The sequence below is a fragment of the Amblyomma mixtum genome, chromosome 3, assembly GCF_055824585.1.
Source record: "Amblyomma mixtum isolate Tamu chromosome 3, ASM5582458v1, whole genome shotgun sequence".
Classification (NCBI taxonomy): domain Eukaryota; kingdom Metazoa; phylum Arthropoda; class Arachnida; order Ixodida; family Ixodidae; genus Amblyomma; species Amblyomma mixtum.
In genome coordinates, this window is record NC_143014.1 from 55,636,111 (window position 1) to 55,661,216 (window position 25,106).

The following is a 25,106-nucleotide window of genomic DNA, read 5'->3' on the forward strand; positions in this document are numbered from 1 at the left end:
ATCACCTGGCTCCAGATTACAGAATTTATTTACCTCTATTGATAGCAACTACTTCTTTGTGTGGCTACTCGTCACTGCACCCATCTATATGCGCTCTCTCTCTCTCGACTAGCCGCTGCGTCTTTCAGCCCACCATTTTAGCAAGATACCATGCAATTTGCCATTAAAATACGACAGGCTATGCCCGTAAAGAGGAGAGGTCTCGAACCTCTACCATGCAGTCTGTACAGCAAATTCAGATGTTGAGGAACACCTAAGACTGCTTACGTGCTATGAAGGCGAAAGCATGTATCATTGCGAGCGTTCAACCTCGACGAGGGTTGCGAAATGAAACGAAGACGCGCCTCCAAACGCTGATTCCACAAAGGTCCGAGTGAAACGCTCGGTTCGAATATCTGTTGCGAGCTAGCCACCAAACTGATTTAAGCAACGAGAAATCGTGTGACGCCACCCGCAACAGTGTACGACGAACGGTTGCGTCACAATTTTGATACGTAAATTTGTTTTAGAGGAAAGTAAATGGCGCAGTAACTGTCTCACATCTCGGTGGACACCTCAACCGCTCTTAAGGTAAAAGCTAAAGTCTGGGAAGTCATACAATTGAAGGTGCATATGTCGTCGGTTCGAATCCCAATCCCAACCGCCCTTGGACTCCCGGACTTGGGAGAAGCACCCCCTCAAACTGAGAAGGTATATAAAATGTTTCTCTCTCTCTCTCTCCGCAATGCCTGCGCCAGGAGAGAACCCCTGTGATCAGGAGAGGGCGGTTAGTTTGGAGCGGTTTGGAGTTTACTAGGCGCAAATGCAGCTTAGGCCAAAGCGCGCCACTGTTTATCTAAGTTGAGCATACTAGGTGAAATGGGATGCAGGCATGGGAAATGCGCATTAAAAGGGATTAAGCGACATTAAAACCGGTGTAAAGACCTGGTATAAAAACATGACATGTAAATATGACAGGGAGAGGGCCGTAATTGCAACCAGATTTGAATGACAGTCAACCACCAATATCCAAGTTATCGGCCACAAAATTTACAAGGTGCGGGTGCGCGGGAAAAGTTTTATTCCGACGCAGTCCCGCATGTCAATCGCCTGAAATAGCTGCAGGTGTGCGGGAATGTGCATGCTTTATCAGCTGGTAACATTACCAAGCGACTGAGTCGCGAGGCAGAGCTCCAGTAATTTTTTTTTCCCGCGAACAGTTCGTCCTAGTCAGATTGCAACGTCAAATCGCGAACTCGCGCACGTCACACGTCTCGTGAATGCTTGAGGCAGCACATGAACAATAGCGTCTCAAATTGGGATAGCTGGTTATTATCATGGTCTTGCATTTAATTGGGCCAGTTGTTTACTGTCATGGTCATTATCATTTGAATGGCAGGATTGTCGAATGGACATCACAGGTTCACTGCGATATCAGAAAACTGCTTTGAAAACTTTTGCTTACGTATATTTCTATGGGCGCTCGCTAGCCCGACTTTACACCCTCAGTAGACTCAGCCGGCGACAGAAGTGGCACCGTATCTTGCTTACGTCACAGATCGGTGTTGGTGTAAGGTGGTATGTGAAGAATTGGCGCACAGCCGCGGCGCTGCGGTGACTAACGCTAATCTAACGCCGCCGGCCGCCATGCTTTGGGTGCACGTAGCAGACGAACTCCTGCTCCACAAGAGTTTTCTACGCGTGTCGCATTCAGATTGTCGCTTGGAATCCACATACAGCCTTGTCGGTCACCAGGACTACGTGCCGAACATAGCTTCGCGCAAAAAAAAAAAAAACGAGAAAAAAAGTGCTACAAGGCGCCTTCAGCATTCACAGCGAGCTGCAAGCGCGACGTTTGAAGCACCACTGTTTCTTTATTCACTTTCACCAGCTTCAACGTGTGTTTCGCTTCAACACCGGTCCTAGAAAGCGATTAAACGACGCTACGATCTCGGCAAAGTCACGCAATGTTATACCCCAGATTACCTGAATTTTCCCACAGCAGGTCGAGCAGAGCCTGGCGAATACAGCAACTACTACACTGAAAACCACTCTGATCCAGCAGAAGGCGCGCACTTGAATACAAATTTTGAAATAAGAAGCAGAATAAAATATTTACCTCAAGTAGAGTGAACGTAAATTTTGTTTTAAAGGGACGCTGAGGTGAACTTTACATTTCTTTTTTTAAGAAAATCCAATATTCGGCATTTCGTGGTTTTACTATCGCTTGTCCGGCGGCGAAAGATGCATTTATTGCTAAGAGATTTGGATTCGAAGTTGAAAAACTTTTTTCCCGCTGCTCTGATTCAAACTCAGCACTCAGATGATGAATATCCGAACAGTGACGTAAACGTGAACTCCGTGATTACTGGCGAGCGGTGCAGCCTAGCGGCCTAGCAGCAGTCGAAATGAAAACTACCCCCGGCCAAACGCAGAAGGCCTCTATCAGCAGTCGCCGCCTCGCCACCGTCGCTTCGCTTACGTTTGCATCAGCGTTACCATGTATCACGTTCCCGATCCTGACAACGAAGTTCTCGCAAAGAACTGCGGCCTGTACTTCACAGACCTCATCCCCGCACAGCGTGCGATGCTTTTGAGGGCTGAGGCGGCGGGTCTGCCACGATAGTCCGAACGTCGAGGAGTCAGCAGCGTCGGCAGCAAGCCCAGCTACAGGGAATTCCTGTCATGTCGTCATCGCGCTGGTAAGAGCAATATTGGCCTATGGGCCGATAGCTGTATTTTAGTTCTTGCTCTGTTTCACCTTACAATAGCTTTATTTACAATATGAGTAGTGCGCCGGTCTATGCATGCGCAAGCTCGCCCAAAGCCAAGATATCAAAAGAGAACATTCTTGCGGACATTACCAGTTGAGCGAAACTCCTGCCGCAAATGTCAGTTTCATCAGAAAAAGTTCGAAATAACAGAGATTATATTTGCCTTATTCAGAACAACCCTATGACTTAAGTGTCCAGTAATACTTCACGTACTCCAAAGTGGCTAGGAGAAAGCAGGAAGCACATCACGCGTACGGTTCGCCATGCGAAAAAGCTGGTTCGCGTCGTACATCGCACCGTCCTATTTCTTGCTCTAGCAATCGTGAACGGTGTATCGACCCACAAGTTGAGAACTGTACACGAAAGACAGCAAGCAACGTTTTTAGATAGCGGCGGTTGGAAAACGGCGCTGGCGCGCCAGGGAGCGGAGCGGACTCATACGATCGCCTCCTAGGCAGTGGCGCTGCGGTCGCTTTAGAGTGGGCGCGTCGTCTGCTACTTCCGGCTTGAAGAGCGGCAGCAGACGGTGGCTCGCGTGCGTTCAAAACTTATTTAAGGGATACAAACGTAGTTTTCGCCTTGGTTTCGTTTGTATTGAAGAAACAAAACGGGTTAGGTGCATTTATAACTTTAGCCGGGCACGTTAAAGACGCGTTGGCAAACTGCTGCTCGTCTCGTTGTGGCTTCCTATCGCTGGGCAAACTTTTAGGGAGCCGATATAATGAGGGAATGCTGTGTTCCAGCACGGAAGCTTAAAAGCTCGTTGTTCGGGCTTCTTTAACCGTATCTGCATGCATGCCGGGGCAAGTTAGTTTCTTTAGCCTCCTAGAAGCTGGTTTTTGGGGTTTCTAAACGTCAACCTCAAATCGAGTTGAAAGTAAATGGGAGTTTGCACCCAGGCTGAGGCTGCAAAATTCAGTATATGCTTCAATTACCCCAGAGAATGTAAATCAGTCAATCTTTTATTCCTTAACAAAACTGTTAAAAGAGCCAAGGGAAAATCTAATGTGGTGCCTTTCTCCTGTAGCCGGTGCTGCAAGGTGAGCATTAAGGGGCCCCCACTTAGCGAAATATAGTGCTATTACTATGACATCAGCCAGCCGTAGTTTTAGAAGTGTTCTAAGCGATGTGCAAGAGTTGTTGCGCTTAACATCGCCAGTAAGGCAAGGAATGTATGAGCATTAACGGTCAGCAGAGGTGCGGCCAGAACACGGCTGACGAAGCGGACCTGCAAACTACTTTTCACAGCAGCATATTACCCACATGAAGAATTTATAAAGCCAAACTACGACGGGGCAAGCGGCACGTCGTGTTTCTTCGATTTTACCGTGTGGAACCACGGAGAGAAGGGCTTCCAGTTTGGGCCGAGATCTACACCCAAAAAGCTCAACCCCGAGCATCCTGACATCTCGTCCCCCGGCGTAGAACGCACGCGAACTTGGCAAAGGTAGACGAAATTCAAGCAGTGAACACCAATAGCGACGCGTGGCTAGAAGCAGCCGCACCTAGTACCTTTATGAGGTTTTTCCAAAAAAAAAGCTGATCTAGGGGCTTTAGCCGCACCCAGCGCAGAAGATGCGAGGCACGAATTAGCCTAGTGCCGTTATGCAGCGTATATTGACCATGTGACCAAGCATATTGAAAACATTGAAAACCAAGAAAACTAACACCATGCCCTCACCACCCTAGAGGTGGTGCGCGCGTCTCTGAGATGCTGAAGTCACTGGAGTTCATCACATAAAGTCACTGGAGTTCCAGTGACTTTATGTGATGCTACCGGCAACAGAACGGGACTGCATCCCCGGAGCAAGTTTTCCAACTGTCCTTAAAAAAAAAAAAAACGTCGCATGCAGGCGACTGAGCCATGGACTGAGCATGTCCAGCTTGCTGCAACCTCCTGTTGCCGCTGCGACGGCTCGAAACAGGCTTTTGCGCCGCGGCAGCTGGAATCGGGAGCGTTTTCGCTTGCATGTGAAACAGGCTCACCTCGAGCTTTCTCGGTTTCCTTAATGAGCCAACGTAGTCGCCGCCGTAGCCGCGTTCTTACTTGATGCCAACTAGGAGCAAAGAAGGAAGCCGAATGAGCGAACAGGCTGAAAAAGTGTAGAACTACTCTCCAGGCATCGACAAAAATGTTGCTAACCGCAAGCGGCGCACACGCCTTGAAATATTTGCATACCGAGTTGGTTCCGAAGGGAACGTCGCTTGGCGTTGAGTAGTCGACGTTTGGTAGGCTATTATTGCATAACGCTGCAACATTGCGTGCTGCGTTTTTCCCTACACCCTACTAACCCTACAGGTTACTTCGCTGCCAACCGCAGCGCCACCTTTGTTCACAAACATGACGCCTGTCCATAGTTAATATGGTTAATAGTTCAAATAAAACTATGATATTTAATAAGTTTTAACAATAGTTTGAAGACTTCTAGTAGATTTCGGCAGATCCAATGGGGTGAGGTGCGTTTCTAGATTCAGCGCAGAGGATCATGGGAAAGTCGTCTGCTACCGCTACTTTTGGTTCCAAACAGAGCTAATATACATTCCAAATTTCTCCCCCTGCTCGCTTGCTTCACGGCAGTAGCTGTATTTATATCGCTTCTTGCACTAATTAATTTGCACTGCAACACCGCTGATTGCATTGCATCATCGCGAGATCAACGCGACGTCGACTTTGCTCTGTGTTTTCGCTCGAAATGCAACCAATACAATGCAAATGGCAGGGCGTTTCCTATGCGTATGCAGTGCGGTGTGTTGAGACGCGCTGTGCGCACAGTGGCATGTATGGATAGTTTGCTAGCCTACTGGCAGATTTTACATGCTGTGAGGAAGATACATCTATCGTCTGCTAAACTGTGCAAATTTCAGCGCTTCGTTGCCTTCGTAGAGCGGCGAAAAAATAGGCTGTGGTTTAACTCTGGTTGACCTAAAGGAATGCGAAAGCACGTTGCTTTTTCCTCGCCTCCGTCTGTCTTCATGCTCTCTCCTTTTTATCCATAGCGAGCCTGTTCAGCCGAGCGAGGCGTCACATACTCTCCCGGAGCGAGCGCTGGCGAGTACTGGAGTCTGGCGAGGCTATGGTACTGGCGAGAGGGAGCTAGCACCTTGGAGCTAGCGCCCTCTATCGCACTGCTAGGCGACGTAGAGGGGGCGGAGCGAGCGCACGGAGTCCCGTTGCTGGGCAACAGAGTGCCATCTGCCAGGCGCGGCGGCGGCTGGTCAGCGTAGCTACGGCGAGACGGCAGCCACCCGAGCCACCCGAGGTCTCGCTTTGGCTGTCGGAGTGTTGCTTTCGCAACAAAAACAAATTATAATGACCGACACGTTAAACCAGTTCAAACGGACATGCAACCGACTGCCGTGCATACGCAGAACAGCCAGCCTACGCTGGCATATTATCTTTCGTTAATGTCGAATTCTGCGCTCAGGACGCATTTATAAGCAGTACGCGCTGATCTTACGGTGATCCAGTGCAATAAGCATGTCGCAATACAAATAAATGAGTGAATAAACAATGCACGCACGGCAACTGCAATGCAAAAGGCAGTGGGTAGGAGAAATTTGAAACCGGAAGTAGCTGGCAGACGATTTTCCCGTGGTTCCTCGCGTTGACTACGGAAACGCATCTCACCTGTGGAGGTGGAAGCCAACGTTTAAAAACGTTGGAAGCGCAGCGAAAACGAAACGCCTGCGGTCCGGGCGCGCTACGTCTCTCCAATCACCCGAAACTGCAGCAGCGGAAGTTCCGCTTACGTCACCCTAAAACAAAGTGACGTAAACGGAAGTGCCCCTGCTGAAATTTTGGCTGAACTGAAAAGCTCGGGCGCGCGGGCGTAACCGCGGTAGCGGTTCTATGCGCATTGATTCGAAGTTGAACATTTCAAGCGCCTCACGTACATATCTTTCCCGATGTAAGGGAACGATGGTAAGGGGTGAGTTCGTATTTCTTGGGGCGACATCGATGCGCGTGAATTTTAGTGCAACGTACAACGTACTAGAATGTGTGTTCGCGTATCAAATGTGTTGTCACCGCTGAGAACCGACAGCTTTGTTTGCCGGTTGTCAGTCGAGAAAGTATGAGTGTTTTGGTACCGCAGTTAGGAGACGAGCTGTCCTTCGGCTTTTAGCAGCTGGTAAGCATAACCGTTGATAAGCGACCGTCAATGCCAGTATTTGGCAGCTAACAAAGCCGTCTTGCAGGTCTTGCGTCTCAACGAGTGGGAATCGGCGGCACTTCATGCATCTCGGGGCTGTCGAATACTTGCGCGCATGCTTACGTCGTACCTGCATTAGCGGCGGCGATAAGCCCGTGCGGCTAAAGCGCGAATATAACTACGCTTAAATTTTGTTATGTCCGCGAGAAAGGCCTTAATAGGCGTGTCACTAAATGGCGACAAATTCCCTGCAATTCTACCTTGCTCGGTCAGCCGCGATCATCGCCACGTTTCCCACGGCGCCGGCAGCCCCTGCTGCGTCGCCATAGGCGTGCACAGGTCTCTCCATGAGATCCTTGAACATTTTTTGTATAATGGTCACTTTTCTCGAGATTTTCAGGAATTCACATATGGTACTGAATATACTGTGACTAGTGCAGCCTCAACAAGGAGAGATACACTGCTGTTGTTGCTTTCAGAGCATGAAGACAGTATCTTCTCAGCTGTGAACACAAATATTTAAAGGGCAAACATGCATTCTAGGACCTTGCATGCCAGATTTTTAATAACACAACCTTTGTGTTTACACTGCAGAGGTCATTAAGCTCGCAAGTATAGCAATGCAGGTCCAACTGCGCTTTGGTAACCACAGAGGTCACTCGTGTCTTAGGAGTGTATACTGGATATGTGGCGACACATGTGGGAGGGTAAGCAAGTATTTTATCTAGGTGACTATGAAGAAGAGGAAGCAATAGTAGCCAAAGAAGAAAGCCTGGATAGAACAGATGGGATTCTATCTGATCTGCCACCAGAAGACCATAGAAAACATGTGAAAATCCACTGCCAGTCACAAGTACAATCTGCGGGATCGTATTTCTGTTACTGTTGCACCCAGCATTTCACGGGTGTGTTGGCATTTTTTTTTTTCTACCAAACATTTTCGATAAGATGAATGTGATGCGGAGTTTCAATGCAAAATTTAAAGGCACCATGGGATTCATGTTCACAAATGTTTTTTCGTAAAAGTGCAATGCTGGTTCGTTCTAGGAAGTTTTGTTTTTCTTTTGCAGGACAGCAATGTAATGCAGAAACTTTCCCTAAGCTATAGCGGTTCAGACAGTGTTAAGAAAACATGCATAGAAGAAACAGCCAACACATGTACAAATGAGAGCACGTGTCATCTGCCTCTTCTGTGTGCATTTCGTTGGCACTGTTTAAACTGCAACTGATCCATAACAACTAGCCTGACTTTCAGTGTTATTGCCAAAAGCTTTTGCTCACATGTACCTTTTAATAGAAATGGTGTAATGTGTGAACAGCAGTAATGTAAATGTAATCTCATAAATAAAATTTACGATTTGTTATCCAGGTTGGTGCTCATCTCATATAGCAGGGCAAGAAAGGTGTATGCAAAAATGGGTTCTTTGCTACATGATCAGGAATTGCTTGCTTTCAAATTTTCATAGCTTTGATGAAAACGAAAAATAAGGTTCTAGAACCTTGACCCATTAGTGTCCGGCGTACTTTTAAAAGTGCAGTTAGATTCTTATGATTTCAACATGAAAGATTAAATTTTTCTTTTCGAGTAGGTCATGATTTTGTCACCAGGGGATCGGCCGACGCCCCTTAACTAAGAAGGAGAGTTTCCTCTTTTCAGTATGTCATTTTTTTATGGTGAAGCTTCAGGATGTTTGCTTTCCATAAACTGTACCGGTAGTCGCTGCCTTATAATTTTCTCGCGGCCATGTTTTTGTACAGATTACGCTGGTTTCAAGAATAGAGGAGCACGAAAGACGAAGTAAACAATGGATGCTTTGAATTTCCTGCACCTTTGGCTTTTTTTTTTGCACTATGATAAATAATATGCTGCTGTACTTTCTATAGTACGCTTTGTCTTCCTGTGTACACAACGGCGCCTATTTACTCCAGGTCGTAGATGTTATGGTTCCTTGCAATTCTTAGGAAAAAATCACTGTCTGCTCAGCGAGGCCTTATATACTGCTGTATTTGTCGCTAGCTATCCTGATTATGATGATGGTGTAATTTTAATAGGTCATAATAAAATTTTGGTTATAAGAACTGGATGTTCTGCAGAGCAAACGTTACTGTTATGCATTTCACACCTACGGTGCAAAGTCCTTGAGTTCGGAAAAGAAACTTTTGTAACCATGTGTTGTCCTGTCTTTGCCTGAGGCGATTTCAATGCTTAGTGACCATTTCATATTTTTTGGCAAATTTTTTACCAGTCACGACATTGTGATAACGCTCCGCCCGGTGAAATTTCGGGCTATAGGAATCGTTCGCCAAAACAGGTTAAGGAGGTGTCCACTCGGCCCAAAGGAAACAACAGAATAGAAGTAGCGAGGAAAAATGGTTCTTGGTTCAGTAGTGTAGGTCACGTGCTTTTATTGAAGTTTAATGGCAACAGTGTAATCAGCATGGCCTGCAACTATAACAGCATTGAGCCTATACGTTTTGTAAAGTGGTGGTTGCCTATAGCATAAGAAAAACAAGACTTTTGCAAGCCAGAACTCCTTTCCTTTTTACAACAGTTGTATGGCAGGTGTCGACCTTTAGGATCAAGCCGTCAACTACTACTACATCTGCATCAGCAACAAAAAGTGGGAGTGGCTGTTGACAGGAAAGCTCCACTTTGCAATTGTGAACGCTTGAACAATCTACTAAATTGCTAGAGACGAGCCTGCTGGCATTTTGGCTTTGATAAGAACGGTACTCGTCATTACCTACGTCTTGACATGCAGCAAGCAGAGGTTCACAGACACTGACTCAACCGTGTATGATGCTTCATTGAAAAGGAGAAAGCTTCCCGCACAAATTAGAATAACTGCGGTGCCAGTATAGACAAAATATTCATGAGGGCCTGCAAGGAGTGTTATTTTACCCTCCGTAAATATCACTGACATATTAGAAAAATTCACGCCACCAAGTGGGAGTGGAGTACAGTAGCCATATGTGCTAAGGGGAAGACACAACATACTATAAAAAGTACACCTGTGTAACTTCGGAACGAATGAAGCAATCATACCGAAATTTAAGTAGTCTGTTTTTCTTTGCAAGAGAGCATTATGTGCTAAAAATGATCAAAATCCCTCTATTAGATTTTTCTTGGGCTATAACGGGTTAATATGGCATTGTGCATATTTTGAAAGCAGCCTTTCACAATGGGCCGCCGCAGTGGCTCAGTCGTTATGGTGCTCGGCTGCTGACCCGAAAGACGCGGGTTTGATCCTGGCCGTGGCGGTTCAATTTCGATGGAGGCGAAATTCTAGAGGCCCGTGTACTGTGCGATGTCAGTGCACGTTAAAGAACCCCAGGTGGTCGAAATTTCAGGAGCCCTTCACTATGCTGTCTCTAAGAGCCTGAGTTGCTTTGGGACGTTAAACCCCTTAAGCCAAACCAAACCAAAAAATGTGCTTTGTACATCACATTAAGCTAGCAGATCTCCAATACCTTCCATAGTGGGCGAATGATTAAACTACTGTGTGCCAGTTTCCGAGGTCATTCAGTGGATTCATATCCGCAGCAGCCATACTTTAGGTGGAGGCTGATGTACGTGTAGGGCCCTCCATTTTTGGGTAAAATCCGGTTCAACCCGATTCTTGCACCCGGAACAGACTGATCAAAATTCATGTTAAACCCGATATCCACCCGTAAATTTGGCTTGAAGAAATTGTACTTTGTTAGAGCAAAATGCTCAAGACACAGCAGAGAAACTAGCAGATGTCTTGTCCTTTCTCTTGAGTCTTGTTTTCTGCTAAATGCTGGTGATTTTTAATCAGCATGAACGCTTGGTATCCACAGCATGACTCAACCAGGTGATGTCTCTCCTTCACTGTTTCTCTTTGCTATGTCACTCCTGCACAGTTTCTCTGTTATGTCACAGTAACTAGCCCACAGTGCCATCTTAGAGAGTCTGTCATCATTTTATATGTTGCTACCCACACCAGCAGCATCCTGCTGCAAGGCTATTTTGCATTTAAAATGACTACTGGCTGCTGTGATGTCGAATGAATGTTTTTGCACTGTGCAAACAAAGGCACATGGGGATGGCAAAGTACCCGACAAAATGACTAATAAATGATAGTAAAAGGAATGTAAACAGTTTTTAAATGCGACATGCCACTTATATATTGTATATGAAAATAATGAGGTAAAACAGCACATGTAACATCCCGCAATACATTGGGTGCTTATATTGCAATATTTTTGCTGAAAAAAATAAAAAAAAATACCAAATTTGGAACTTGTGTTGAATGTGCAAATTTTTACCCTCCAAATTTAGAAAAAAAAATTCTACCCAGAAACGAAGAGCCGCATCCACATGTTACTAACCTCTAGTGATTTGAATAATTTGGAGTCTGCAAATTATTCTCTCTGCAATTAACAACAGGCTTTTCCAATTTTCCTGTATTTTTAGCTGCCTGGACCGATTTCTGCGCTCAGGATGCGTTTATACGCAGCACGCGCTGATCTTATGCTGATGCAATCACAAAATGAACAAGGGAGGGGAAAACCTCAGTTTGCTAGAGCCAACGTTTCGACAAGGGGACTTGTGTCGCAACACAAATAAATGAGTGAATAAACAATGCACGCATGCACGGCAACTGCAATGCAAAAGGCAGTATGTAGGAGAAATTTGGAAACGGAAGTAGCTGGCAGACGATTTTCCCATGCTTCTTTGCATTGACTTCGGAAATAGTGGTGGTTACAACTTAATTGCCACAATATGGAAGGGATTAGTTGGGGCTGGGGCGAGTCCAGGGTGGCCTCCATTCGGGGGCGACCTCTTGAGCTTGCGTGATGTGGGCAAGTTGGGTTGTTTTTCGTGAACTGGCCAAGAGCGTGTCCCATTCTTCCGCTGAGGGAGCCTGCAAGAGTGTCGTCGAGGGGGTTCGCTAGCGCATTCCCATAAAATATGGTATTGGGTGGCGTGCGTCCCGTCACCGCAGTGCGGGCATGCAGGGTCATATTTACCATTTGTGATTATTCATTATCGGTAGGGGCTAAGAATTGCCTTTGTTTGTAGGCGTTTGAGTGTCGTGGCTTGTGGCTTGTCGAGGTGAGGGGCGGGATACTTGCATCTTTGCTCGCGATAAAAGTTTAAAAATTCAGGGGGCACTTTGGCTCTCTAAAGTGCTGCAAGGCGAAAGCGTTTCCTGGCCACTGTTTATTTTTATTTACTTTTTATTTTTCATATTTTGTTTTTTATTCATTTTTGCTATTTTTCTTAATTTTCTTAATTTTATTATTTTTATTTTTCCCTTTTCATGACTTTACTCCTTGTATTTTATTTATGAAGCCCATGCATCCACTAGATGCGCCTTTATTCATGCTGGAACTTTGAGCAGTGACGCGGAAAGGCGGACGAATCTGCCGACGCGTTTGTCGACACGGCTGCCGACGCGTCTGTCGACACTCCTGCCGACGCGTCTGTCGACACTTCTGCCGACACGGCTGCCGACGCATCTGCCGACACGGCTGCCGACGCGTCTGTCGACACGGCTACCTACGCGTCTGTCGACACGGCTGCCGACGCATCTGTCGACACTTCTGCCGACGCGTCTGCTAACGACAGTATGAGGCATTAAAGGCTTTCGCCTTAAAATCTCTGCGTACGAGCCAGGCGCTTCGGCGGGTACGGCCGTTCCCGAGAGGTCTCCCGCCTCACGGTCGGTTAAACCTCGGGCTAGACGGTCGACCCCCTCGTTCTCGGAGTTGCCCGCGTGAGCCGGAACCCATACGAGATTGATGTTGTGATCGAGAGTTAATTAGGTTGCGCAGAATTCGCATTGCGAGCGCGCTTACTCAGTTCTTGGCGAAATTTTGAATGGCGCTCAGAATAGTTTTGGTGCGGGGATCCGCAATGGCCAGTGCGATAGCTACTTCCTCCGCCTCGCGTATAGAGCTAGCGTGAAAGGTTGTGGCATTAACGAGGGCTGACTGTGGAATGGCCATACATGCCACGCATGTTGCGCCTTTGATGTGTTGAGCTGCGTTCACGTACAGTACTCGTGGTTCGTTCTCATACTGCTTATCAAGGGCCTGCGCCCTTGCTTTCCTGAGGGCGTCGTGTCTGACTGGCAGCATGTTCTTGGCTACTGGTTTAACAACTAGTCTGCTGGTGATGTCGACTGATAAAGGTGACGTTGCACATACCTCCTCAACGAGGTTAATGTGGAGTTTCTCGAGAATTACGCGTCCCGCTGCAGTGCGCGACAAAGGGGTAACTTGTGCCGTCTTATGGGCTTCGATTAACTCAGCGAGAGTTAAAAATTCCCAACTGCAGCAGTCGATCCGAGTTGGCGAATGCCGGCAGGCCAAGGGCCGCCTTGTATGCTGTTTTGATCCCTGCGACGCAAATGATAGTACGGGTAGGCGTACGTGATTCGGCTTATCAAAATGATTCCATGATCCTGCATAGGTCGCCTTCTCTCATGCCCCTGCGACGGGTGGCAATGCTCCTCACCAGCCCGCCTATCTGGTGCGCCGTGCCGCGTATGGACTGCGGATCGCTTCCGTGTTGTGAGAGTATTCCGAATAAACATGCCAAGAGCCCTGGATCGTGGTTACCGGAGGTATTGGATGGTTGTCAGTGTGCAACTCGATGGGTTCCCGAGGGTTGGGTGCTGCCTGTGTGGCTTTTTTGCTCCTCATAACTCGCCTCACATACTGAAGCCAACGTTTAAAAACGTTGGAAGCGCAGCGAAAATGAAGCGCCTTCGGTGCGGGCGCGCGACGTTTCTCCTTTCACCCGAAACTGAAGCAGCGGAAGTTCCGGTTACGTCACCCTAAACAAAGTGACGTAACCGGAAGTTCCGCTGCTGCAATTACGGGTCAACTGAAAAAAACGGGCGCGCGGGCAGTAAGCGCGGTAGCGGTTCTGTGCGCATTGATTGGAAGTTGAACGTTTGAAGCGCCTCACGTATCTTCTCCGATGTAAGGGAACGATGGTAAGGGGTGAGTTCGTATTTCTTGTGGCGACATGCATGCGCGTGAATTTTAGTACAACGTACTAGAATGTCTGTTCGCGCGTCAAATGTGTTGTCACCACTGAGAACCGACAGCTTTGTTTGCCGGTTGCCAGTTGTGAAAGTATAAGTGTTTTGGTACCACAGTCGGAGACGAGCTGTCCTTTGGCTTTTAGCAGCTGGTAAGCATAACCGTTGATAAGCGACCGTCAATGCCAGTATTTGGCAGCTAACAAAGCCGTCTTGCAGGTTTTGCGTCCGAGCGAATGGGAATCGGCACTTCGTGCATCTCGGGGCTGTCGAATACTTGCGCGCATGCTTACGTCCTACCTGCATTAGCGCCGGCGATAAGCCCATGCGGCTGAAGCGCGAATATGACTACGCGTAAATTTTGTGATATCCGGGAGAAGGGCCTTAATGGGCTTGTCACTAAATGGCGACAAATTCTCCGCGATTCTACCTTGTTCAGTCGGCCGCAATCATCGCCACCTTTTTCACGGCGTCGGCAGCGCCTGCTGCGTCGCCATAGGCGTGCACAGGTCTCTCCATGAAATCCTTGAACATTTTTTGTATAATGGTCACTTTTCTCGAGATTTTCAGGAAAAAGGTCACATATGCTACTGAATATGCTGTGACTAGTGCAGCCTCAACAAGGAGAGATACGCTGCTGTTGTTGCTTTCAAAGCATGAAGACAGTATCTTCTCAGCTGTGAACACAAATATTTAAAATGCAAACATGCATTCTAGGACCTTGCATGCCAGATTTTTAATAACACAACCTTTGTATTCGCACTGCAGAGGTCATTAAGCTCGCATGGATAGCAGTGCAGGTCCAACTGCGCTTTGGTAACCACAGAGGTCACTCGTGTCTTAGGAGTGTATACTGGATATGTGGAGACACATGTGGGAGGGTAAGCAAGTATTTTATCTAGGTGACTATGAAGAAGAGGAAGCAATAGTAGCCAAAGAAGGAAGCCTCGATAGAACAGATAGGGATTCTATCTGATCTGCCATCAGTAGACCTCAGAAAATGAAAATCCACTGCCAGTGGCAAGTACAATCTGCGGGATCGTATTTCTGTTACTGTCAAACCCAGCATTTCATGGGTATGTAGGCATTTTTTTTTCTACCAGACATTTTTGATGAGATGAATGCGATGCGTTGTTTCAATGCAAAATTTAAAGGCACCATGGGATTCATGCTCACAAATGATTTTTCTTAAAAGTGCAATGCTGGTTCATTCTAGGAAGTTTTTTTTTTTTTGCAGAACAGCAATATAATGCAGAGACTTTCCCTAAGCTATATACGGTTCAGACAGTGTTAAGAAAACATACATAGAAGAAACAGCGAACACATGTGCAAATGAGAACACATGTCATCTGTCTCTTCTGTGTACATTTCGTTGGCACTGTTTAAAATGCAATTGATCCATAACAACTAGCCTGACTTTCAGTGTTATTGCCAAAAGCTTTTGCTCACATGTACCTATTAATAGAAATGGTGTAATGTGTGAACAGCAGTAATGTAAATGTAATCTCATAAATAAAAGTTGGGATTTGTTATCCAGGTTGGCACTCATCTTATATAGTAGGGCAACAAAGGTGTATGCAAAAATGGGTTCTTTGCTACATAATCAGGAATCGCTCGCTTTCAAATTTTCATAGCTTTAATGAAAACGAAAAATAAGGTTGTAGAACCTTAATATGGCATTGTGCATATTTTGAAAGCAGCCTTTCACAATGGGCGCCACAGTGGCTCAGTGGTTATAGTGCTCGGCTGCTGACCAGAAGGACGCGGGTTTGATCCTGGCCGTGGCGGCTAAATTTCGATGGAAGCGAACTTCGAGAGGCCTGTGTACTGTGCGATGTCAGTGCACGTTAAAGGACCACAGGTGGTCGAAATTTTCGGAGCCCTTCGCTACATCGTCTCTCATAGCCTGAGTCGGTTTGGGACGTTAAACCCCATAAACCAAATTAAACCAAACATTGTGCTTTGTACGTCACAGTAAGCTAGCAGATCTCCAATACCTTCCATAGAGGGCGAATGATTAAATTACTGTGTGCCAGTTTCCGAGGTCATTCAGTGGATTCATATCCGCAGCAGCCATACTTTAGGAGGAGGCTGATGTACATGTAGGGCCCTCCATTTTTGGGTAAAATCCGGTTCAACCCGATTCTTGCACCTGGAACAGACTGATTAAAATTCATGTTAAACCTGATATCCACCCGTAAATCTGGCTTGAAGAAATTGTACTTTGTTAGAGCAAAATGCTCAAGACACAGCAGAGAAACTAGCGGATGTCTTGTCCTTTTTCTCGAGTGATGTTTTCTGCTAAATGCTGGTGATTTTTGATCAGCATGAACGCTTGGTATCCACAGCATGACTCAACCAGGAGATGCCTCTCCTTCACTGTTTCTCTTTGCTATGTCACTCCTGCACAGTTTCTCTGTTATGTCACACCAACTAGTCCACAGTGCCATCTTAGACAGTCTGTCATCATTTTATATGTTGCTACCCACACCAACAGCATCCTGCTGCAAGGCTATTTTGCATTTAAAATGACTGCTGGCTGCTGTGATGTCGAATGAATGATGTTTTTGCACGGTGCAAACAAAGGCACATGGGGATGGCAAAGTACCCGACAAAATGACTAATAAATGATAGTAAAAGGAATGTAAACAGTTTTTAAATGCGACATGCCACTTATATATTGTATATGAAAATAATGAGTTAAAACAGCACATGTAACATCCCGCAATACATTGGGTGCTAATATTGCATTATTTTTGCTAAAAAAAAATAATCAGAAAAAACCCGAAAACGAAGAGCCTCATGCACATGTTACTAACCTCTAATGATTTCAGTAATTTGGATTCTGCAGTGATGTGTCTCACAGGCAAAATGCTGTTGGCATGTTTTACCACAAATATATCATGGTTGATCATGCTAAGACTTTTCCGATTTTCCTGTGTTTTTAGCTGCCTGGACTGACATGTGGACTACTTTGATGCTTGAAAGTGAAACGAGCTATGGAGGCTTGCTGAGGCATATCTCCTCATCGAGCGAAGGCACGGTCGTGTTGGAGCTGCTTTGGTGAGGACATTGACATTGAGTGTTAGTAGTGTTTGAAACTGAGCTCCAGTCTGCATGTCGCGTCACATCAACCCCTGGAAAGATGGGAATTGGTGAAGAACTATGCTGTTGTGATTTTCAGATGCTGCATTCAATTTGTAGTTATACAACTGTGGTCCCTTACAGGTACAGTTCATGAAGAAAAAGAAAAGGCCAAAGCGAACTTTAATGTTTCCGTGGATGCTCACAATTTCAGCATTTGGTCAAATGTTTATGGGAATCCCCCAAGGTGGAGTAGATTTGTAATAAAAGAGTAATTACTCATTGACATCCACCCGAGCGCAGCCATACAGCTACAGAGGAAAGCTATACAGCTTTGTAAGAAACTTCGTAGTGAAAGAAAAATTCGTCCTGGTCCGGGCTTCGAACCCGGGACCACCACTTCACTGGAGCAGTCGCTCTACCGATTGAGCTGAGACGGAAAGTTTATGGCAGGGCAAGAGCGAATTGATCAATAACTCAAGTGGGAACTGTGTTGGTCAAATGTTTAGGGGAATCCCCCAAGGTGGAGTAGATTTGTAATGAGGGAGTCATTGACATCCACCAGAGCGCAGCCCCACTTCGAGTTACTGATGAATTCGCTCTCACCCTGCCATAAACTTGCCATCCCGGTTAGCTCAGTTGGTAGAGCGACTGCTCCGATGAAGTGGTCGTCCCGGGATCGAACCCTGGACTAGGACGAATTTCGAAGTTTCTGAGAAAGCTGTACAGCTTACCTCTGTAGCCGTAGGGCTGCATTCGGGTGGATGTCAATGAGTAATTACTCCCTTATTACAATTTCAGCATTTGCAGCCACCATATAATTTATCATTACAGCCACTGTTGTTTGTTTGTTCGTTTGGTTTTTTGTTACGCATGTTCACATCACTTTTGCTGTTGTGAACCAATATGTCCCCCCTTATGTAATGCCTTCGAGCCTTTAAGGAAACAAATGAAATGAAATGAAATCCAAAGCTAGAAATCTGTTCTCATCCTCTGATGTCAGGAACAGTGGCACAGCGACTTCTTTGAGTGTCAAATGCACCTTCAGCTTTAATCATAAAGGCTTATTCTAATTTTGATTTTGGCCAAACATAGTAGTTGTAGGAAGCCTGGAATCACAGCCACAGCTTGTTTTGCATTCTCCCTTCCGTTGCTGAGGTTTTACTGCCTGCTACCTTGTCATCTACAAAAGCTGTGCTGCAGATGTTTTTTGCACAGACTTGTGTGTGTGCAAATAAGAATGCGCAGTTTTACTTGTACAGCGTTTGTCGTCTTGTATATACCGCACGGGCAACTAACTTCCCTGCAAGAAAAGCCACATATCGTCGCAACTACTAGGTTTAAAAGCAATGCTGCCGCGTATGTAGAGCCACATAGCCATTCAAACGAGGTAGACATGAGCACTTTGCTCAGAAATGATGAGTTTCTCTCCAATTTCAGTTTTTGTTGGCCAGTGCCTACTATTTGGTTACTCTGCACTAGAGTGGTGCAGACTGTATGTGCATGTCTTTCTTCTGTAGAGTACGCAATTGCTGTACTGCCCAGGTAAAATTAGACTGCAGCTGGTGGGTTTAGAGCTGAGGTGATTGTGTTTACCTAGCTTGTACATCCATGTGGCTGTGCTTCCAGGCAAGCATTGTCTTTAGAGCCTAGCAGCTATGTCCAAGCATCGCTTATTTTGCTGCAGTGCGCCTCTTGAGTGCTGTACACAAGGATGACGCGCTGTTTACATTGTGGTGTGCACTTATTTGCTGTATTTTTTTTTCTATGTTGTAAATAACTCTGAAGCAACTCATTGGTAAAAGTTGCTTGTTCTACTCTTTGTTCGCTACTGTGGCTTGCTCTCAGCACAGCAATACAATAAATGCTGCTATACTCCCATACAAAGGACAACAGAGTGTACTGCACACCAGGATTGACTTTCGTGCACCTTGTCGGAGTAAATGTGACCAGATATGTGCAGAGTTGTGTACAAGGTGGCTACTAGGTTGGAGCACCTCATCATAAGCATGTTGGCAGTGCTTCCATGTTTAAAACAAAGCTGTGCATTCAAGTCCCATAAAGCACTTGAGGCTTTTCAGTGAGCCTTGCTTCGTGGGCTTCTATTTATACAGAGGCCCTTTGTTTTCCAGGAAACTGAATTATTCCAGATTTTTGTACCCTGAAAAATATTTATAAGAACCCAAGTTAAGCCTGAACTGAAAACTGTCTTTCTGATATGTATTTTTTACTACAAAAGGAGCTGGAGTACCAAAATGAAACCTGTAGCTACTGTAAATACATATCAAAAAGCTCTTCTTGGAGAGTGATTTCCATTACCCTCTTTCAACCCTGCTTTAGCCCTAGATATTCAAGGAAAGTCCTATAGCTGGGATTATTGGGACGAAAATTTCATCGAAATTGGGAGAAAAATCACGTGATACTTTTTGGGACGCGAATGCTTTTAAAGTGCTTTTATTTGCATTTAGCTCAAAGAACACGGCGTCTCAGTGATGTTTTTAGCACCGAAACGCAACCTTTGGTTTCCTGAGTTGAATGAAACACGAACATTTCTAGGGTCTCCTTGCTTAATTTCAGTCATTTTTCTGTTGAGATATTGTTGAAGTCAGAACGATCGCTGCACTTCTACCGAGGCTGTAGGCAGATATTTCAGTGCTCATTTTACAGCAAAGTCAAAAGCTCCAATTTTGTCAAGTGACTTGCGAAACTTCTTTTGTGTGCCGTCCGGCTCCTCTGCAATGGAATCCAGAACTTCAGGTTGGGCCTCTAGCTTGAGCCCCGCCGTCTTCAGTTTTGCAATGGTGCTCGGAATAAATCTGTACTTCTCGATGCTGTACAGCTCACTAGGAAGTGCATCGCTGGTCACAGTTTCTTGCAGAAACTTTGTGGCAGCAGATGTCGCCTTGAATTCTTTTTACGAAGTCTGCTACCTTGATATAGTTTTCCGGATAATACTTCGCTGCTCTTAAGAATGTGCCCCATTGGGTCGCCACTGGTTCATGTGGCAAGGGAAGATTTGTAGTCAGTACAAAAAGTGAACGTCTCTCCCTAGATTTCCATGGCACTATCTTCATTTTGGACACAACCGTATTTACCTTAGGGTTAGGAAACAGACGTGGCTTCGTCTGCAGCAAAGCAGAAGTTGGGCTAGTTGGTGAATATGTGTGGTGAAAAGCAGCGCAAACTAGATGAGACACACAACGAAAGGAAGACAATACATGCGCTGACTCACAACTGAAAATGAAAAGGCAAAGGAATATATACAGAGAACCACTGAAAAATGAATACATCACAACCGTGCGGACTCAAGGTGAAACACATGGTTTTCTTAGTAGCGGAATTCCGCTATTTAGATAACAGACTACCTTCAGCTTCTGACCAGTAGCATTTTGTATGAAGTCTCTTGTGCCATGCATTTCACCTCGTCTCCACACGGTTGTGGTGTGAGCAGTTTTTAGTGGTTCCTTCTATGTATTCCTTTGCCTTTTTATTAAACCTTTGTGAGTCCCATCTAGTTTGCGCTGTGTTTTCACCATGAATTTTTATACTGGACCTCGTCGGGCCACAATCTGCGGCAGCTTTCATAAATTCACGCTGGATTGTCCCACTTATTTTCTTCCTCAAAGTTGACACTCGGGATCGCAGACCGACAATAGGGTCCGCTAACTGCTAATGAGAGACAAGTACATTAACAACGAAACAGTGGCGGCGATCGGTTGTTTTGTCCATGTGGAAGTGAATGGCAGAGTCAACCACATTTGCTCGAATGCTCTCAATGTTTTCTCTGTAAATTGTTTTCAGGCGTGACTTTATAAGAGTTGTCTTATCAGGGCAGTTCTGCCCAGTCCACTTAGAAATGTAGTTCCTAAAGGGACCATGAAATGCTATGTGCTGAGGTCAGGAATAGTGCACGAACAATCGGTATTCCATCACTCGTAACCATACTGCAAAAATTTTAAAGCTAGCTTCATTAACACTAAAAATATGGGTGATTAAAAATGATGCTGCTCTTTGCCCCTGTCAGCTCATACATGCCAACGTGCCAGAAAAAAAAAAAAACAGGTTGGGACCGCACTCCTCCACGCCCCACCTAGACCCATCCAGCCCTCGCCGCATGGGCACACCCAATAAGAAGGCTTGCCCAGACTGCCCACTGACATCATTGGAGTAGGGGATCTGTGGTGCGGTGTCACCCTAATATTTGTAAAGTTTAAGGTCCACGCAGAGCTTTTAAATTTGACTCGAATAATTATTAATACCACCTCTGCAGATGTGCTGCACCAGAATGTGACCATTAAAATTATTTCAGGATCCCTTTAACCGCTGGATGATCCAGCTAGTGAAAGAGAATGGTACCGCTCACCAATGTTGTCCAGAGATTGCCGTTGAATGAATGCTAGCGATTCAGTAAAACCTTTCAGTAAAAGTCCTGAATGTCTTCCTGTTCCCCAGAATCACTGGCATCATGTTTCTTCCTCTTGTGAAGTTGTGTTCCCACATGCACTTAGATCTTGTTCTGATCATACCATCCTTTTTTGAGGTGATTTAGATATTCATACAATATCCGCATCTTAACATGCGTCCGCATTTTGTTCTAACCCCTTTGTTTTCCCATTCTTTCAGTCGTGCTTGCAGAAATGCCACACCAACTGCTGTCTTGCGCTGGTAAACATGCAAGCACTGAAGCAAATCTTTTCAAATTATAAAGTCCTCGTTCAAGCAAAAAGACAGGACAATGGGAGGCATTCAACGTGCTTCACTTCCAAAGCTTTCAGGGCATATTTCGCTCTGGTGATAAAGTGGCTATGCCTGTGTATAGAGCACTATTCGCTGCAAGCCAGTGTTGCCACAGGAGGAAACATGAAGGAAAAACGACACTTCTGAGAGTGGGCAAACTGCTGAAATTGTAAAATTGCGTCCTATCTGTGTCCCTTTTATTTTCTGCTAGCTCCAGCTCAGGTGCTTCAGGCCTCGATGGCAGATGCGTGGCTAGCAGCATCTTTTTACTTCCATTTTTAGTTTAGTAAGAAAACCACTTACTACTACTCAGTCTGCTGTAAACATGCTGCCTGACACTGTCAACCGTCTCTACGTCATTTCAACAAGCTCCGTGCCATCTTCTGAGGGCGGTGTGTATGTGTAGTGATGACAAGTGGGTGCTCCAAAAAATTTATTATTTGTTTCTTCAAGTGTAACCCTGTGGACACAGGTTGTTTCAAGACTCATGCTTTTGCAGTGGAAAGCACGCGTGGCTTGCTCTCCAAGCGGGTCCAGCATTGGCAGAGTGAGCCTTTTGCTTTCTTCTGATGCATATATATTGCAGACTGCTTAAGAGTGCTTTGGTAGAAGTGTGTCTGTGAAGTAGTAGCACATTTCTGAGGAAATTTGGACAACCAGGACAGCTTAATTTTTTGGGACATGTGGTGTAAAGTCAGGATAATCTGTGACAATAAAGGTAACAGAATTAAGTGGAGATGGCTTGGTAGGTGTGTGGTGGTACCTAGAATTACGATCGGGGCAGTTTTCAAAATCGGAACATCTCCCGAAGATCCCAGCTCTAGTCATTACTTGCAGAGGAAGATGAGTCAGTCATCATCATCATCATCATTCTGACTATGCCCACTGCAGGTCAAAGGCCTCTCCTATATCTCTCCAATTAACCCTGTCCTTTGCCAGCTGCAGGCACCGCATCCCTGCAAACATCTTTATCTCATCCGCCTACCTAACTTTCTGCCACCCCTGCTTATGCTTGCCTTCTTTTGGAATCCACTCAGTTACCTTTAAGGACCAGCATTTATCTTGCCTTCGCATTACATGCCCCGCCCCAGCCCATTTCTTCCTTTTGATTTCGACTAGGATATCATTAACCTGCGTTTGTTCCCTCACCCACTCTGCCCACTTCCGGTCTCTTAACATTACACCTATCATTTTTCTTTCCATAGCTAAATGCGTTGCCCTTAACTTAAGCTGAACCCTTTTTGTTAGTCCCACTCCACGTTTCTGCCCCATAGGTGAGCACCGGTAAGATACAGCTGTTTTATACTTTTCTCTTCAGGGTATATCACTGTCATGATCTGAATCAGCGGTTACCACCTGGCCTTAAGTAGAATTATTCCCTTATTCCTTCCAGCACGTCGATACCAATTGTGAACTACTGTTCCCTTGCGAGACTGTTGAGCATTACTTTGATTTTCTGCATGTTCATTTTTAGACCCACCGTTCTGCTCTGCCTGTCTAACAGATTGATCATGCTTTGCAGTTCATCTCCTGAGTGACTTAGCAATGCAATGTTATCAGCAAATCGCAGATTACTTAGTTATTCTTCATTAACTCTTATCCCCAACTGTTCCCAATCCAGGCTTTGGAATACCTCCTTTGAAAAGGCAGTGAATAGCATTGGTGAGATCCTGTCTCCCTGCCTGACACTCTTCGGTTTGGTTTGGTTTGTGGGGTTTAACGTCCTAAAGTGACTCAGGCTATGAAGGACGCCGTAGTGAAGGGCTCCGGAAATTTCGACCACATGGGGTTTACATGGACCTCTAGAATTTCGCCTACATTGAAATTCGGCCACCGTGGCCGGGACTCTTCATTATTGTTGGTCCTCCTGTACTGAGTGCCACCTTTTGCTAGCTAATGCTGCTCTTATGCCTTTGCACCTTCCCAATGGCAGCTGCGACCCTTAAAGGGACCATGAAAAGAATTAAAAGCCGCTTGTAAATGTTAGAAGTTATGCTCAGAAGCACTGACACCAAGTATGAGTCTTCGGAACTGAGCCGGCAATTTATTATGGCTTTTTAAAAATCGCGTTTTTTAAAATTCGTGGGCCGCTTGGTGTCTTCGTAGGGAGCGATTTTGAAACCAAAACCGGGAAAACAGACGTCACTAGTCCCATGACGTCGGTAGGCCACCACACGCTGTCATTCGCTCGAGCCGCGGCAGCTACGACGTCACGGGCACACACTTCCGGTAGCGGTGAAAATCGTCTGCTCGAGGCGCCGCGCGACCCCCTCGGGCAAGCGCGGGCCAGGGCATTGCCTTCACGCATATGTTTTCAATTTACCTCTGCCTCCTCTTTCTGCCGGGAGTTCGGGAGCAAAGAAAGCGCCGAGACCGGAGAGATGCTGCCGACGCACGCTGCTCCTCGGGAGTGCGACAACCGGAAGTCGTAAACCGAACGTCAGGGAATGACGTATTCATGGGCGGAGCCCAGTCCCGGAGCTGTTTTCTTTATTTTTTCTTGGTGCTCCGCGCGTATGAGTTGAGGGGGGAGAGGAGGAGCGTGATTTTTAATCGACTATAACTTCGTTGTTATTCATGCTAGCTCGAAAATTCTTTCGCTGGGGTGACGAGTGATGGATTGCTTATCTTTACGTAATCTCAATTTGTTTCATAGTCCCTTTAAAGGATGTTTCCACTGTTATAGCACGTGCCAGGCCTGAAATAAGCATGGAAATGCTACAGAACATAGCTAAAGTGAAGGAAACTTATTATAACAAATAAGCAAACATATTAGCTAGTGACCATATCATTTGTACAACGTAGATTTTTTTAGTTTCGGTTATTAAATAAATATACCCCCCCTCACCCCACCCCAAAGAAAAAAAAACTGGTAGGACGATCATAAAACCCAATGAAAGAAAGCTATGATAGTCTGATTTACTCTCGATGATCATTTTGATACTTTTGCTGGGGGGTGGTGCTTTTGAAGAGCTGGCTTTTCACTGCATCTTTGAATTCTATTTTGTCACTGCTTTTTTGTTCTGCTGCTGCCTGGGCATTTGGGGGCAGAGGCTTGAGGAGGATGGAGGTATTTGGCCTTGTCATGGGTGGCGCTTCTGGAGGATGAAAGTGGTTGGGGGTGGGGAGATGGATCAAGGGTGGGAGTGGACAGGGTGGGCAGTCCCCTAGCCATGGGGGGTGCAGTGGGGAGGTGCGTGATGGTGATGCTTCTGGATGGTGAAGAAGGCTTAACTCGCAGTCGTTTTACGCGTACACTGCCGACATTTTTGCCAAGTCGCACTGGTACTGCTATAGCAGTAAAAAGGAAGTGGAACAGCTTGAAAAGGAGCACCACATTTCTACTCTATTTCTGGCTAAAA

At 45.8% G+C, this 25,106-nt stretch overlaps 1 protein-coding gene and 1 long non-coding RNA gene across 6 annotated transcripts in view; one reads left to right on the forward strand and one right to left on the reverse strand.

Moving 5' to 3' along the window:
• LOC149350248 (dnaJ homolog subfamily C member 7-like) overlaps positions 1 to 25,106 on the reverse strand; it is a 122,940-nt gene that overhangs the window by 59,648 nt on the left and 38,186 nt on the right. The gene's annotated exons all lie outside the window — the stretch shown is intronic.
• The window catches only part of LOC149350249 (uncharacterized), a 56,119-nt gene continuing 44,792 nt past the window's right edge, over positions 13,780 to 25,106 (forward strand). The window contains exons 1-3 of one of the 3 annotated variants that reach the window (XR_016290274.1): positions 13,780 to 13,882; positions 16,872 to 16,986; positions 21,631 to 22,644. This is a non-coding gene — a long non-coding RNA (uncharacterized LOC149350249). Of the gene's footprint in view, positions 13,883 to 16,871; positions 16,987 to 21,630; positions 22,645 to 25,106 lie in introns of those variants that run through there. The other 2 variants (XR_016290273.1, XR_016290275.1) reach the window with 2 other exon arrangements.